The sequence below is a fragment of the Callospermophilus lateralis genome, chromosome 3, assembly GCF_048772815.1.
Source record: "Callospermophilus lateralis isolate mCalLat2 chromosome 3, mCalLat2.hap1, whole genome shotgun sequence".
Lineage (NCBI taxonomy): Eukaryota > Metazoa > Chordata > Mammalia > Rodentia > Sciuridae > Callospermophilus > Callospermophilus lateralis.
The window spans coordinates 51,018,725-51,035,581 of record NC_135307.1 but is presented as its reverse complement, the minus strand read 5'-3'; positions in this window follow the sequence as shown (position 1 = coordinate 51,035,581).

The following is a 16,857-nucleotide window of genomic DNA, read 5'->3' as shown; positions in this document are numbered from 1 at the left end:
GATGGACCAATCAGGGTTGGAGGCCTTACTACCTGCAGGGTTCAGGCTGGGAAATGCTATTAAAAGACTTTGTTCTGGGCCTGGGATTGGGAGTCTTTCATAACACCTGAGTTTGTTCACAGGATTGTGTGATTCCCCACTACCGGAAAGCAGTGGATATGGTAGTCTGAGGTAATTCTTGGTCTAAAAAGAATTATTTGCACAATGTCTATTGTCAGCCTCACATATCCAGAGGAAACATGCCCAGTATCAACATTCCTTTCTGGTTCCATGGACAACCAAGGGAAATTAGAATTATGCTCTTGTCTTCATTTTTGGCAACCTTAGCCAAATCAGTATGCCTCCTTCCTTTCATCTATTATTTATGGGGCACGTTTTTGTTTTTTTTTTATGTTGGCATTCTGCCACCAACTAAAATATACTTTCATTTTATGTCCCACAAATACTTATTGATAGATACATTTAGCTGGGTAGTAAATTTCACTGGAAAAATCAACTCCAAAATATTTGAGTATTAACAAACATTAGTACTTCTAACAAGCTCGCATTGCTAGCTTTAAGAGGAGGTCTCATTTTTCCTACAGTTGAGGATGAAGAAAGTGAGACTCTGGGAGTACAAGTGACTTGCCTGAGTCAGCAGAATATTTGGAGAGCAGCAGTCTCTCCTGCCTCCACTTTTTTTTGGAGGGCAGGGCAGGGTGGTGGTGGGTACAAGAGATTGAACTCAGAGGAACTTGGCCACTAAGCCACATCCCCAGCCCTATTTTGTATTTTATTTAGAGACAGTCTGAGTTGCTTAGTGCCTCGCTTTTGCTGAAGCTGACATTGATCCTCAGCCTCCTGAGCTGCTGGGATTACAGGCATGCACCACCACACCTGGCCTCCACTTCTGGCTGATCTCTTCCTGGTCTCCCATCATTTGAACTGAGACTGAACTACCCACTGACACTCTCCTGACTTCTTCATATTCAGTAACTATTTAGAATAATGTTCCATTTAACGGAAAATAAAAATAATAGTGGATGTTCATAAAATTATCGTCACCACGCTGCTGATCATGTTCTCTTTATTTACAAGTTGTTCAAGTTTATTCCTTTATTTTGACAAATTTTTTTATGCTTCATATTCTCCACACCTGGCAGCTCTCCCTGTTTTATGTGTTCATGATACCTGATAAGCATGGGGTCCTTGGATGTTGGCTTCTTCATATGATGGAGGATATTGGAATATATACACTTAATTTACTTAAGTACTTTATCATCATTTTATTGCCTTGGTCCTATTTTGTTTGCTATTTGTGTGTTTGGTACCAAAATTTTGCAAGTAAGAACTTTCATTGATTTAATGTGTAAAGGGAGTAATTAAAAGAATACTGGATAGTCTATGTTTTGGATATAGTTTATATGTATACCCTTTGGGTTCATGGGTTGAAATTTAACATCCATTGTGAGGTACTAAGAAGGTAGAAACTTAATTCAATTATAGTACCTAGAGGTGAAACTTTTCAGAGGAGATTAGGAATAGATAAAGGTAGAGACCTTATGATTGAATACTGGTAGATTTATTAGAAGAGGGAGAAAGATCAGAGTATGTATACACACACACACATAATAAACACAATTACACAATACCTGCTCCTGTATCTTGCCATGGAATGTCCTACAGCATCTCTGGAGTTGACCAGAAAGAAGCCATCACTAGATTCAGATCAACCTTGGATCTCCAGGATAACAAGTCAAAATAAAGTTCTTTCTGTTAAAACTTACTAGTCGGTGATATTTTGTGTTTTAGCAAAAGTAAACAGACTAACAGATGGCTTACAGAAATGCTGGGAAAGCAGGATACCTCTGGAAAGGCTCAGAAAAATTGAGAGGCCATTCATCTTGACCGAGAGTTGAAGGCACTGCTGTTACTGCCACTTAGCACAGGCTTTGGCAGCATGCCTACTGCAATATGATGGACCACAAGTCCAAACACTGGGGTGCTGGAGGGAACCCAAACCCAGATTAATTTTTTATTCCTATAAGAAATACGCAATATCCACTGAAATTCTCAGAACATCCTGTCCAGTAGGTCAAGGGTCAGCAAACTTCTTCTCTAAACTTATTTTAGGTTTCGTAGGGCATATAGTATCTGTTACATCTACTCAATGTAGTCTAGGAGGTGCAGAAAGAGTTATTAGCATGAACTGCTATTGCTACGTACTAATAAAATATCATTTTTGAACACTGAGATTTTATTTTCACAGAAGTTTTACATGTCCCAAAATCAACCCCTCAGGTTAATTTTCTTTTCAACTATTTAGAAGGTTGCTAACAAGCAATTAGTGTTTATTGAAGTTAAAATGTTTAAAGGAATTCTTCAGGCTATTAACTTTAGCCACAAAATCATTTGTCTTCTGTTCACAAATGAAATATATTTTAAACATCATTTTTAAGGAAGTTTGGCTCTATTTTTTAACATTAAGGAAACACCTTTAAGTGTTTCATAATACTTCTCACTTACATGAGTTTGCCCATCCAGAAAGAACATATGCTTCATCCCAGTTAATTGAAGTTATTTAATATGCAGTTTCAGTTGAGTGTGAGACTTGAAGTCCCAGACAAGCATACTGAGGATTATCAATGAGCCGTTTTTAAAATAACTATTATATTTTCATCCACAACAGTTGAAAGGTGATTATCTAATCACAGAAGCATGTAACTTCCACCTAGGTTGATCGGTGGAGTGGAATTTTTTTAATCTCTTGTTCTTAAAATGTATGACCATATTTACGCATTTATTATTAATGGTCCTTGAAGAGATAATGGGATCCAAAGGTTTATTTTCAACCAAAAGACAAAGACCTTTGAATGTCATGAAATACTGCTTTTTTGTATTTCTAGAATCAATAAGAATAACTTATTATATTCCAGTTGAATTTAGGATTGGTCACACAGGTTCAGCTGACATATGCACGTAATCCTGAAGTCAGTCTCCTAAAAAGCCAGCCAACATGAACAGTGAGATGTAATACTCAGAGGTCTGCTCTCAGTATAGTTTTTTCTTCTACTGGCAAGTGCCAGTATATTGCACAAAGGCCTCTGTGGTTCTGTGTCAGTTTCTTTCTCCACTTTAGTCAAGCAGTCACAGACATGTCCCATGAAACCTCAGCTATGCACTGAAGGAGAGACTCTAGTGTGGCAGAGAGATATTTGGATGGTCCTGCTAACAGGAACAGCTTGACCTCATCTCTGCCCTGCAGTAAGGATGCTGGTTGTCGTCGAGTTTAAGGAGATATGACATGATGATCACAAGTTGCTCTGCTGTACTTTGATTAACTCATTAGTTTATGTCAGGTGCAAAGCCAAGCAATATTTCTGAGGAATAGAATACTTACTTATCCAACAAAGACAGACATCACTTTAAGACCCTAGGGTCTTCTGTGTTTTTCACATTGTGTTTGTTACAAACTTCATACAGCATCACAATCCTCAGGGCCTCAACTGCCCTAAGATCCAGTGAGCCTTAGTGATAAGTTGGCATAGTTGGTACTGCTGCCTGGATCCACTAATGAACTTTCTTATCCAATCATATTTGTAGCATTTCAGGGCAGGAGGTTAAGAAAAGAGAGAAAGAAAAGTGCTTTTATATATTGCATCCAAAATATCAAGGATATGTACCCAATAGTTTTCTTAGAAACAGAACTGATTACTCACTTTAGTGGCAATACTCCTATACAGCATTAAAATAAATAGCAGAAACTTTATTGAAATATGTCTTACCAAGTCAGCTTTATTCCTGTCACTTTTTTGCTCTCCAGTTTCCATAATCAGTATATTATTAAAATACTGAACCAACATGATTTTTTGGGATAGTGGGAGTGTCAAGGTCACCAAATGTGTCACAGAAGTAAGAGATCATTGCAATCTAAGATATGATGGTGAAGTGTACTGGGTGAATACAAATTACTTTCAAGGCTCAAGTTTTATTGGAATAGAAATTGAGATCACTAGTTGCATTTCAATGGCTAAGACAGTATCAATTTGATCCACACAAACGACATTTAGAACACCAACTATAATTGAATTCTCTCCAAGATTAGGCTTAAAATAATCCATCATCATTCATTGTATTTCATTTATCTTGTATAATTAGCAAACTGGAGTATTAAATTGTAATGGGTTACAAATAATCACATTAGAATCTTTCAAGTTTTGACAGTTATACTAATCTCTGTCATTTAATCAGTAATGTATAATTACCTTTTCATTTTATAACCTGTAGTACTTTGGTAAAGGGGAAGATCTGGGGACCTATTCTAAGATCTTCCAATCTATGCAATGAATGTGATGGTGCTAATTTTGTCATTGTCTGATGATATTTGTTCATTTATATTATACACTCAAACACTGAGAATGGTCATAGGATTTATTGGAAAAAATAATAAAAATAATCTCAGTGTGTATTTTTAGTGTGTATTTTTAATCTTATTACAAGGATTTTCCTTAAGTATACTTGGTCATCTTTTCTTCAAAGACTAGAAATCTATAAAGAAACTCAAGTTTTAGAATTGGATGAACAGTCATGAATCTTAAGCATTATAATTTAGGACATGTGTCTTTTCCCATAACGTGGTAATGAAATAGGGTCTTCACATACTGTACATCTACTGTCATCGTAGAGGTCTCAGTTAGAACAAATTACTCCACTATTCCTTTTATTATCATACATGCCCTGCTGAGTATTATGTTAATTAATGAGTGAATACTGATAAGGAAGTATACAGAAGTGAGTTCAATTTTACTTCAAGATGGAAATTCTGCAGACATTTGTAAAAGTGAAGTAATATTCATATGTGAAAAATAAAAAGGACAGAAGCTGGGATCAGAGGAAAGTTAGAGAATCCTGGGCTACCCTGAGCCAGAGCTTCTCTGGAAACAATAGTGGTGTATCCATCAGAAAATTTCTGACTTCTAGTGTTAAAGTCATGTTTTATGTCTAGGTCAACCTAACTTACATATTTGTGTCCTGAGCTACAACTTGAAGAGCAATAGTTGAAACATTACAGAAAGACAAGGCCAGGTGAGCCCCTTAAAACTGCTTTTGGATGCAGAGATTAGGTATTCCTTCTATTTGAAAGATCCACTATGTGTTGGGAGATTCAAAATGGCTGGATAGAGATACCCAGCATCATCTGCTCCTTCACAAAGAACCAAAGTAAAAGGTGTACAGCATTTTTAGGTGATTGTGAGAGAACATGGAAATAAACGAGACAGATTGAAACATCATAAGAGTCAAAGACCTGGGACAGCAGCATACTAAGAGAAACAAAATCCCAACATCTTCCATCTTGTTTGAATAGCTGGGTAGGGGTTGGGAGAAATTCTCCCCTTTGCATAAGTAAGGCTAAGAGTCCCAACAAACTCCATCAATATGGATGCAGGTGATATATGCTACTGGAAAGTTTCACAATCCTCATTGGCTTCCAGCCCATTTAAATAGGCAATTTGAAATTTGAACAGTAGTCCCCACTTTGGGAAAAACAACAACCTTCTGTTATCACCCAATAAACACACAGTGTGCAGTAGCCAGGAGCTGTTTTGAGGTAAGCTGCTATTTGATTCTGTGCTGCTCAGAAACCCCTGTCTATTCCCATCTCTGTTATCCCCCAGACATTCCACTATACGGGCTTGTGGGTAGCTGCTTCACAAACTCAACTTGTCCCATCATGGTGATGGTGACCTCAGCCTACTAGATGTCCTATACTATAGAAACATGTTACAACATGGAAGACAACAAGGGTATCTTCAAGAACCAGAGGACAGGAGACTTCCCCACTGAGACCAGGGGTGTAGTCAGCTGTGTGTGTACTCATGCCAATGCCTACACTGAAGGCAGGTGCTCAGCACCGTGGTCCTGGTGGTCCTTCACTGCTGCTCTCCTGCTGGGGGAGTGGACCATTGAGTAACTCCCTGGCTCTAGTCATTCCCCTGCCCTCTGGCACACACAGCAAAGGGATCCTGAGAGGAAATTTGCTTGATTCTGTGTTCCATTCCCACTAATGCCCAACCAATTCAGCAAAAATAATGCATCAAAATCCCTAACACTCTTTGTGATGGTGTGTTAACCACTCTCTAATTCATTTGATCAATAGATAATATGACTGATTGGATTGGAATAGTATGTGCTTCTCTACTAGGAATTAAGTACTATTATCTCCTCCCCAAAGAGATACAATAAGACCTATTTCATTCTGTTATAAGCTCAATAGTTGGTAAAGGAATGCTAACATGAGTCTCTGCTTCTAGAAATAAAAATAGGAGCTCAAAAGAACAAAAAGCTACCTACCATTAGGGAAACTTCCTCTCCTAAAGCATATGCAATTTTTCCCTACAATTTTGACATAAATCTTTGAAGAATTTTAGTAACAGGTAAAATATAAAAATTCATATTTTTGTTTTGAAAACACCAGAAGAAATTCTTCCTAAAGTATTTACAGTGATAACAAATAGTTAATGTTTATTTACTCTTGAGTGTTCACTGTTTCAACCCTTTTAGACGGTTTTCCTCACTTAATCCTCACAATGATTTTATCAGGTGGGTACTCTTATTTTCCCTGTTATATGAACACTGAAAATTAGAGTTGAAATAATGCTTAATGCAACACAAATAGTAATTTATAAGTCTAAGTTCCAAACCTAGGCATTCTAGTTCTCAAGATATTTCTATTTGATGACCTAACTTTTAAAAGGATAATGCAATGCTATCTTCAGTGTGACACTGTAATTATACTTGGAAATCAATGAACCTCTCTGTGCATAAAATGCTTCACATAGATTTTCTTATTAATTCTTAAACAAAGCTGTGGTGGTGTTTTCACTAATTTATAGATGAAGGAACTGAATGAAGAGTTTGAAAAGTTAATGACCCAAACACAAACAAATGATATTAGCATTGTTGTTGATAACTATGAGATTAGTTGAAGCACCTAACAAGGAATAAGAGAAGTTCCTTTCCTAGGGTAAAAAAGGAATATAAAAGTGGGGAGTCTGACACATGCAGAAAGAATCTGGAGAAAGCCAAGACCAGTGACCATAATAAGTTGTCTTATGTTATAACATTAACTCATTCCAGCCTGCACCCGTTCAGGACAAAAACCTTTGGTTTACCTCTTTTAGTAAGATTCCTGGCCTATGCTCTATTTCATGAGTTATTTCACCATCCACACACAAACATTTTTTATTTCTTATTTATTATATTAAATTGAAAAGAAAATGCTCTGTGCTTTTCTATTGAGCTGTATTGCAGGTTTTTCAGAGTTTATGTGCAATCCCTCATTTTCTCTTAATACTAATGGAATGTTTTTTTTAAAAGGTTAACATTTATGACAGGTACTTTAGATATGGATGACACATATCACCTTTGAAACTCTATTATTGCTGCCAGTGTTCAGTAAACAAATATAATAGTATAGTGAGCAAGATAAAATGAATTCTCCCTTCAGAATAATAACTAGCATCTTTAAAGGACTTTGAAACTCATGAAAATCCCACAATATGGATAATATTATCACCACACTTTTATAAATGAAGCAGTTAACTCTGAGACTCACTTTGTCCAGTTTGAGAAAACAATGGCAAAGCAAAAAGCTTGAACCTTTTTCTTATAAGACCCACGCTTTGTGCAAAACACAATGCAGTTCTCTTCAGAGAGCAGATATTGAGCTTCAATAAATAAATGGTAAACTCCCGGTCACAGGATGTGTTCAAATACAGCAGAAAAATTCCTTGGCAGAGAGGTGTATGGGCCTCTAGCTATAGATGGACTAGATAGTTTCCAAAGTGCCTCTCAACTCTGAGAGGCTGTCAGATTAAATGTAATATCTCTGTGAATCATGACTATCTCAGTCAAAGCCACATGTTCTGTGCCTTTTTGACTCTCAGGTTATGAGACTGCAAACTCAATGTAATACATTTTCAAGTAAAAAAAAAAAGTAGTTTAGATTTGGTTATGATTTACAGTTTCCAAAGCACTTCACATCTGCAATGCGGTTGCATTTTTGCCACAACTTATGCATGATAGAAGACATTTGTTTTAATTTCTTTATAATGAATTTGAAAATTAAGTCTCTGTAAGGAGGAAAGTGATTTAGCCAGATTTCCATAATTAAAAATTTATAGAATCGGGGTTAGGCTTTAGTCCTTTCCTCTATGTGTTCTGCCTTTGTAATTTGTACCTGAAAAAAAACTACTTCCCCTTCCCCTTAATTCTCTTAGAAATAGGATTGAAATATCTTTAAAGTTACATTTCTCATGAACTGTCCAGTGTCTATTAAGTGTCACTTTGTTATCTGTAATTTTATGCTTGCTCTAAACCAGAAAAATGCAAACATTAACCAGGTAATGAACTGTTTTATCTCTGTTGCCAAATAGTCTATGTTCTATTTGCCTCCTTTTAAATTTGCTGCTTCAGTGCTTTGTGGAGAAGACTGGGTCTTAATCTATAAGAGCAGGCTGCCAGCATTTAGTTGGAAAACAATTTGCCTTAGCCTTTGCATAGCTAGTGCTTTATATTTGAAATGGTATTGACATAACACTTATACCATTTTGATAACTCAACTGCACTGACAAGAAAAGTTAACCAAGGAATGAAAGGAGGACCAAGAGTATTGCAAGCACTGCCGTCCAACCAGGGGCTATGACAGAACAAGCTGGAAGCTCTGCAGAAAGGTGCAGAAAGGGGAGCCTCTATGAACAATCAGCTTGTGTCGGATTGGGAAGCATCTGTAGCTCTGTGGCCAGCTTTCTCCTACACACTCTGTGATATGTTCCTTGGGGTTAAAAAGACATAAGGGATCTAGACAGGAACAAAAGTTAATTCTACATTATTGAAACTCCCTTTCTCTCAGAGAAAGGAATCTGTTTATTGTACTGAGAGAGAACAATAAACACACATGAACACAACCTGATTCCTCACCTCCTAAAGGCACACAGAAGCTTCTAATCCTTTTAACTCTACCCGATTCTTTCAGTGAACCTATATGCCAGCTCTAGGGTGAGGTGCAATGCCGTTCTAACTTAATGAGGGACAAAGAGTCTCCTTTTCCTACGCAAATGAAATCATCATTGAGCACTCAAAATTGTAATTTAGCAGATGCCTGGAAACTGCAGGTTGGTAATAAAGGTGAACATATGGGCAGTTGCTTCCAGGGATGTGAAGCTGCACAGGGGGAGCCTTGAAAGAACAAATGCTGTGCACAGTGGAGAGGCCTCGAGCTGTCCCACCCTGCATGTTGAGTCATGTTTCTCAGAGGCTGTTCTGTTTCCCATAGTTTAATATTTTGCTGACACCTGACCTTATGCAGGGGACAGCAGCAGAGCCTGAGATAAATGAAAAGTATAAATAATAGTACATCTATATTTCACCAAGTTGGGAATTCAGAGTAGAGCAGGCGGCAGAAGCACAGCAGTGAGATCATGCTGTCTCTGATCTGGCTACACCAGCATTAGCTTTGTCCCAAGACTTCCACATCTCCTTCTCCCCTCTAGCCCTTCATTGTAAGAGGATACCTGTAGTGGGCATGGAATCAAATAAACTAAAAAAAAAATTGTCATCCTCACTGGAGATCAATAGATAACTAAATTTGCAATGGATTATTTCGGGGAAAAATAGAAAACAATGACCACTTGCTTCATCTGTAGTATAGCCTTGAAGGTGGCAAGGGAATTTTAAGAGAGCATTTATGTGATACAAACACATTACTTATAATTTATTATTTAAAAATTAAAATATCACAAGCAAAATAAATATTATTAACCTAAGTAGATGAGATAATTGAGATGAAAATAAAATTTACAACTGGTCACAGATATATATAATAGCATCATGACAAATATTTTTAATCTAACACCCTGAACCTCTTTCTGCCCTGGACCTGCTTAGACACTAGGGAACTGGATAACTACAGAACCCCCTGGGGCCCTCATGCCTACAACTCAGAGGTATGTAAGAGTAAATAGGAAGATCAAGCCTTCTCCAATGGTGGCTAAATGTGAATCCTTTCCATTCTTCTAGTTGCTAAACTTCATCTATGTGCCATACAGATTCTGAGAAGTCCAATAATCACATAGTCATGGTTTCTAACACTAATTTGCTTTTATCCTACCACAGAATTTCTAAACTTTCTCTCCCACTAATCTTTTGAAATGTAATGGTCCTAAAAATTTTTGGAAAAAAGTAAAAGCAAGAACAAATGAGGATATCATTTAGAGAATAGAAATAATCTAGAGTAATATCACATATCAAAGAGATAAATAATGAGGTTTTTTATTCAGACTTTAAATTGGCAATATGAGGGGATTGGGTTATTCAAATAAAGTTGTTATTGAAAATGCAGTCTCTTTACACTATTATTTTTTTTCTGGTACTACAGGAAATTGAACCCAGGGACTTGCACATGCTAGGTAAGTATTCTCCTCTTAGCTACATCCCTTTTTAAAATTTTTTTGAGTAAGGGTTCACTCAATTAGGGTCTCAAATTTGTAATTCTCCTGCTTCAACCTCCTGAGTAGCTGGGATTACAGCCATGTGCCATAGTGCCCAGTTTCATGTTGAAATTTAATAGAGAAAACTGTATGACAGTGTCACATTGATAACAGTTGAAATGATAACAGAGGACTACTAGATCGCATCAATGGAAGACTATACAAAGGGAAAAGGCCTGAGGAATCTGAAATATTTCTAATCTAACAGCCTGAACTGTTGGAAAGTATGGGAGAAAATCTAGAATTGCATTTAAAGTTGGTTTTCAAGGGGGAAAGAGTAATCAGGAATGAATGTTAAAAATAATTGAATATGGAATGAGTACAACATCTTCCATCAAAGATTAGAATGAATGTAATGATTTTAGAGCACAATATTGAAAGACCCACCGATTCCCTGTCCAAGAAAGACGCACGAGGCACTGGCTGCAAACGCAAGAGGTTTATTCAGACACAGACGCCTGTGGGTGCTCAGCAAAACCTCAGCCGGAGCTTTGGTGAACTGGCACACCGGGCTTTGGGGTACAGGTCTTTTATAGGATAATGGGGCAGGTTTCGCGCGCGCGGGAAGTGACAGGTTTCTTATTGGTTATTTTGAACCCAACATATAGATTACCTAAAGGGCAAAGTTGTTTTTCACTTTATGTTCCTGGATAAACCTCATGACAGTTACATATTAACACTCTGGTTTTTCTGTTCCTGCTTATCATTATCAGTTCCTGTTTGTTCAGGCATGCCTTGGGATCTGCTTTTCTGTTCTTCCTCAACCATCCTGTCCCCTCACAATAGACTACCCTTAACTGATTAACAGAGAGACCTCTCTTTACGTGGGTTAGCAACACGCCCTGATGGTTTCACAATGGGGCCTGGGGTTTCTGGGCTGGGGTCTTTCAATATCATTAAAGTCATAGAAAATATTTCATGCTACAAAATTTTGAAGCGTAATAAGAAGGTAGAAAAGTAAAATTGTATGAATCCTGGTCTTTGAAAAATTTTTCATTAATTTTGGCAAATCAAGGGAAAGCAGTTTTGAGACTAAAAAAAATATATATATATGCTTGTTTGACATCCATGAGAAAGAACCTAAAATAGAAGAAAAATGAAAGACACAAGAAACCGATTTAGTTAACAGTACACCCATGTTCCTAGATGGATTGGATAATGAGTACTCTCAGCACAGAAATGGGTAAGGAAGATTCAGCTTGAAAATGAGATGATGTAAATCTCTCTCTGAAGATGGTAGGAGGAAAGAATGGGTAAATGTTAAAAGAATAACTTTAAATGCCTTCAAATGCATTTTTTTTTCAGGGCATTTCTATTTGGTCACATTGGTATTTGAAGCAAATTTGAAAGCCAAATAACTTAAGGAGAGTGCAAAACCTATAGAGGCATTTCTGGAAAGAATGCCACAGACAGCTAGTCAGAAATAGGATATAATCACAATAAGACCAAAATGAAAAATACCTAGGAAAAATAATAGAAAATTTGTAAAACCTATAAATGAAAATTTAAAAGGCATAAGAATAGAACTTAATACATAGAAAGATATCTAGTATTATTAGTAGGCTGATGCTATAGATACATTATTTTGCCCTAAGTTAATGTATATATTTAACATAATTCCAATAAATAAGATATTTTACAAAAGAATTATATAAACTAATAAAAGCAGAAAGATTAAAAAATAAGAGCAATAGAAAAGAGTAAATCCAAATAAATATTGAAATATGCAAAAAAAACCTTAATTAAAACATTTTAGAAGGATATGAAAGACAGATGGTTCAGTGATAAATCATGAAGAATATTAGAATATACAGAACTTACATATTTGGGAATTATAAAATATCAAAGTAATTATACAGATTCATTAATAAATTCTATTAGAGAAAATAAATACCAATGTTTTAAAAAATACATTTCTATCTTATCCTTAAGCCAAAGTAAGTTAATAACAGAGCAAAAAATGTAAAATATAAAAAGAAACCATAAAATACTAGAAGAAAACATAAGGGTGTTTCTCTCTCTCTCTCTCTCTCTCTCTCTCTCTCTCTCACTGTGGATTGAACTTGGGTGTTTTCCACTGAGCTACTTCCCTTGCACTTTTTATTTTTTGATTTTGAGACAGGGTCTCATCAAGCTGCTTGGGCCTCAAAATTGCTGAGACTGACCTCAAATTTGTGATTCTCCTGCCTCAGCCTGGAGTCACTTGAATTACAGGCAGGTGCCACCAAACCTGGCTAAGAATTTGTTTCATATTTTAAGAGATCTTTTTTCTACATGACACAAACCTGGAGGCATAATGTTTTTTATTTATTTTTTATTTGTTTTAATTAGTTACACATGACAGTACAATGATCTTGACATATCATACATTTAAATCAGATGGTAAATAATTTCTCATTTTTCTGAGCGTACAGGTTGCAGAATTACATTGGTCATGCAGTCACATATATACTCACAGCAATAATAATGTCTATTTTATTCTACTGTCCTTCCAATCCTCCCTTCTCTCCCCTCCCCTCCCATTACTTCTCTCTACCCATCTAATGTGACCCACTTTTTTTTCCCCTCACCTCGTCATACCTGTATTCTATATATTGAAGGAGGTCTCCTTCCATCTTCCATGCAATTCCCATTCTCCTTCCTTTCCCTCCCACCTCTTTTCCCTATCTAGAGGTAATTTTCTATTCCCACAAACACTACTCAAGGCTTCCTTTTCTCCACATTCTTGAATTTTTTTCTCTTTGTCTTTTTTGATAATAGCCATTGTGTGAAGGTATGGAAGCGATACCTTACTCTGTTTTAAATATACATTTCTCTGATGACTGGTGATTTTGAGCTTATTTTCATATATTTGTTGACTATTTGTCTTCTTTTGAAAAATATTCAGATCATTTGTCCAAATTTTAATGGAGCAATTGGTTTCCTGGCTGTTGAATTGTTGGAGTTTCTCATATATTTTGGATAATAACCTCTCATCAACTGTATAGTTTGCAAATGTTTTCCTCTAATCTGTGGGGCACCTATTCAATATTGATTGTTTTCTTTTCTATGCAGAAGCTTTTCAATTTTATGCAATGCCATTTGCCTATTTTTAAAAACATTGCCCAGACCAATGTCATGGAACTTTCCCTTTTGTTTTCCTCTAGTAATTTTATAATTTCAGTTTTTTGTTGAAGTCCTTAAAACATTTTGAGTTGATTTTGATTCAGTTTTTTGTTGAAGTCCTTAATACATTTTGAGTTGATTTTTATTTTTATGGTGTGAGACGAGGGTCTACTTTCATTCTTGTACATACAGATATCCAGTTTTCCCAGTACCATTTATTATAAATACTCATTGTTGTCTAATGCATTCATAAAAAAGAAATTATCAAGTAATAATGTACTTTTAAATATTGGGATTTTAGTTGTTATAAGTATTTACTATATTTTACTGTAAATGGTATTTTCTTATATATTTGTTTTGGGAAATTAAATATTAATATACATATTGAATCCTGGCATTTTAACCAATTATCTGTTTATCCTTTTAAATAATATGTTAAAACAATATGAAAGTCTATTTAGATTCTTTTAGGGTTGAGAACCCCTATCTTCCCCAAATATTTATCAATTAAGACACAAAAAGAAATAGAAGTCAATTTTTGAGATAGTATTTTAAAATCATTCAGAATATTAACCTGTTTCTCAATAAAACCTAAATGAGCATATTTGAAATATAAATAATAATTGATTAATTGTGATGAAAGAAAAAGTATTGCTTGAACTTAAAAACAAAATCTGTCCTTTATCATTCTTTAATTCTTTGACTTGACTTTCATTTGTCCTCCAATCTCTCTTTTTGTAACAAGTTTCTATGGACATAAAGAAAAATGACCTTTCTGATTATTTGGCTGGGTCTATCTTTTACAATGTATATTAGTTAGCTTTTATTTGTTGACCTACAAGAACAACATACACAAGGAAAAGTTTATTTTGGCTTTGAGTCCCAGGTGAGGCAGAACAACATGGTAGAAGGTTTGTCAGAAGAAAGTGGCTCAGGACATGACAGTCATGAAGCAAAGAGAGCTCTGCTCTTTAGGGATGAAATACAAAACACAAGGTTTGCCCCTAGTAATCTATTTCCTCCAGCCACACCCTACCTGCCTGCAGTTACCACCAAGTTCATTCATATAACTACATTAAACTACTGATTAGGTTACAGCTTTCATAATATAATCATTGCACCTCTGAAAATTCTTGCAAGTCTCACACCTGAGTTGTGGGGACACCTCATAGCTAAACCATAAAACACCTCATGCCACCTAATAATATGCATCTCAAAAATTAATATTGTCTTAAACCCCAATTTTACTTTTCTAGTTTTCTGTCTAATTATTGAGGGTTGTGTTCATTTGTTTTTGTTTTAGGCGGAGTTGTTTGGTTTATTTATTTATTTATTTTTTAATCTCCTTTTACTATTCCTGATGATTTACCTATTTGCTCTCATTTAGATTATTATTATATCCTCTTAAAGGTCAGTTTACTTTAAATCCTTCTTGTTCATTCATATTCTGACAGTGGTAGGTTAATATGCTTAAATAGATTATCTAAAATCAAGAGTCTTCAGTGGAATTTTCCTAATTCCTACAAAATTAAATAAGTAATCCTTGTCTTATTTTTTCTGAGTTCTTTACAAAGTAGCTCCACTGAGTTCCAAATCTTATCTTACATTTCTTTTTCAGATTTTTATTTTACAACACTAGCAAACAGTGTGACCAGTTGTTATTTGGAAATATCCCACAATTTTCAACAGTTCTCTTTTAGCTCAAGTAATCATCTCCTGGAGTGCCCTTGTCTCACCCTTACCTTTAATCATTTCCTGTCACAAGTACAGCCATTCCTCAATCCTTTAAAATCCTTTTCAATTGCTTCCACACTGATATATTTTTAAAACTACTAGTATGAACTTCACCTTTAGATTAAAGGAATTTCCCTTTTTTAAAATATATAAAGGACACAAACATTGCAACTTCACAATGTTTACTTTATATCTCATATTGAAACTATATATTAAAGTTGAAGCTACATTAAATATAAAAGAGTGTACAAGACTTAAATTTCTACTTAGAAGGCACATTTCTTAAGAGAAGTACTATTTCTTTTTTTTTAACCTATCGTTGTGCCTCTTATCCAATTAAGAACTGAATAAACATGTTGTCAATTAGAATAGATTTTACTAATGCAGAATTCATATAAACACTATTGCTGAAAAGAACATTGTATTCTGAAGTAAATGGAAAGATTTAGAAGCTTTTATATATTCTACTTTTAATTAAATAACAATTTTATTTGATATTGTTTTAAGTTGGTATAAGTAAAACCATCTTATGCAATCAGAAAATTATTTTCATTGAATGTACCACAAACATAAACATTTTTAGTTCAATTTGTTGACTAAATTCTTTGAATTTGCACTTCATTTGTTGAATTGCATAATAAGCTAAGTTCTTTTAGCTTTTTATTGAATTATGACCTTATAAGGAAAGTGTATAAATAATAGCTGAATGAATTATCAGAAAGTGAATATAATGATGAAAACACTACTCTGTTACTCTGTTAAAAAGTTCACCTTTTTAAAATGCCACATGTAAATGAGATCAAGAAGTATTTGTCTTTATGTACCTGGCTTATTTCACTGGATATAATATACTCCAGACTTACCCATTTTCTAGAAAATAAAATATTTGCTCTTTTTAAGTGGTAAATACCATTTCATTGTGTAAATATAACACATTTTCTCTATCTATTCATCCACTGATAGACACATAAGCTCTTTCCATGTCTTGGCCATTGGGAATAATGCTACAAAAAATCTGGGAGCACAGATTTGAAAACACTCTTAAGTAGAACAATAAAGGGCACTAACTGGACAGGTAAATATAGAAAATAATATCCTGTGTCCAACAACTGATTTCATTTCAAAGGTGAAATTGCAAATCACATAACAGAAAATATATCTGCAAGAAACAAAACTAATAAAGGGTTTAGAATATAAAAGTATATGTATATTCTCACATGTATAATCAAGTAAAACTAAAGGGCTTAGAACATTCAATGAAAGTATAAAGTAGATAACACTAAATATAATAGAAATGAGCAAATAATTCTATAGGCACTAAATGAAATATAGGTATTAATAGTCAATAAACATATAAAGAAGTGCTCATTAGTCATCATGGAAATGTCACAATGAAATATCACCAAACACAACTCGATGGGTAAAATCTGGACATAAATGAATACATAAAAAATTAAAACAGGCAAAAGTGAACATAGCAAGAATGGGAAGC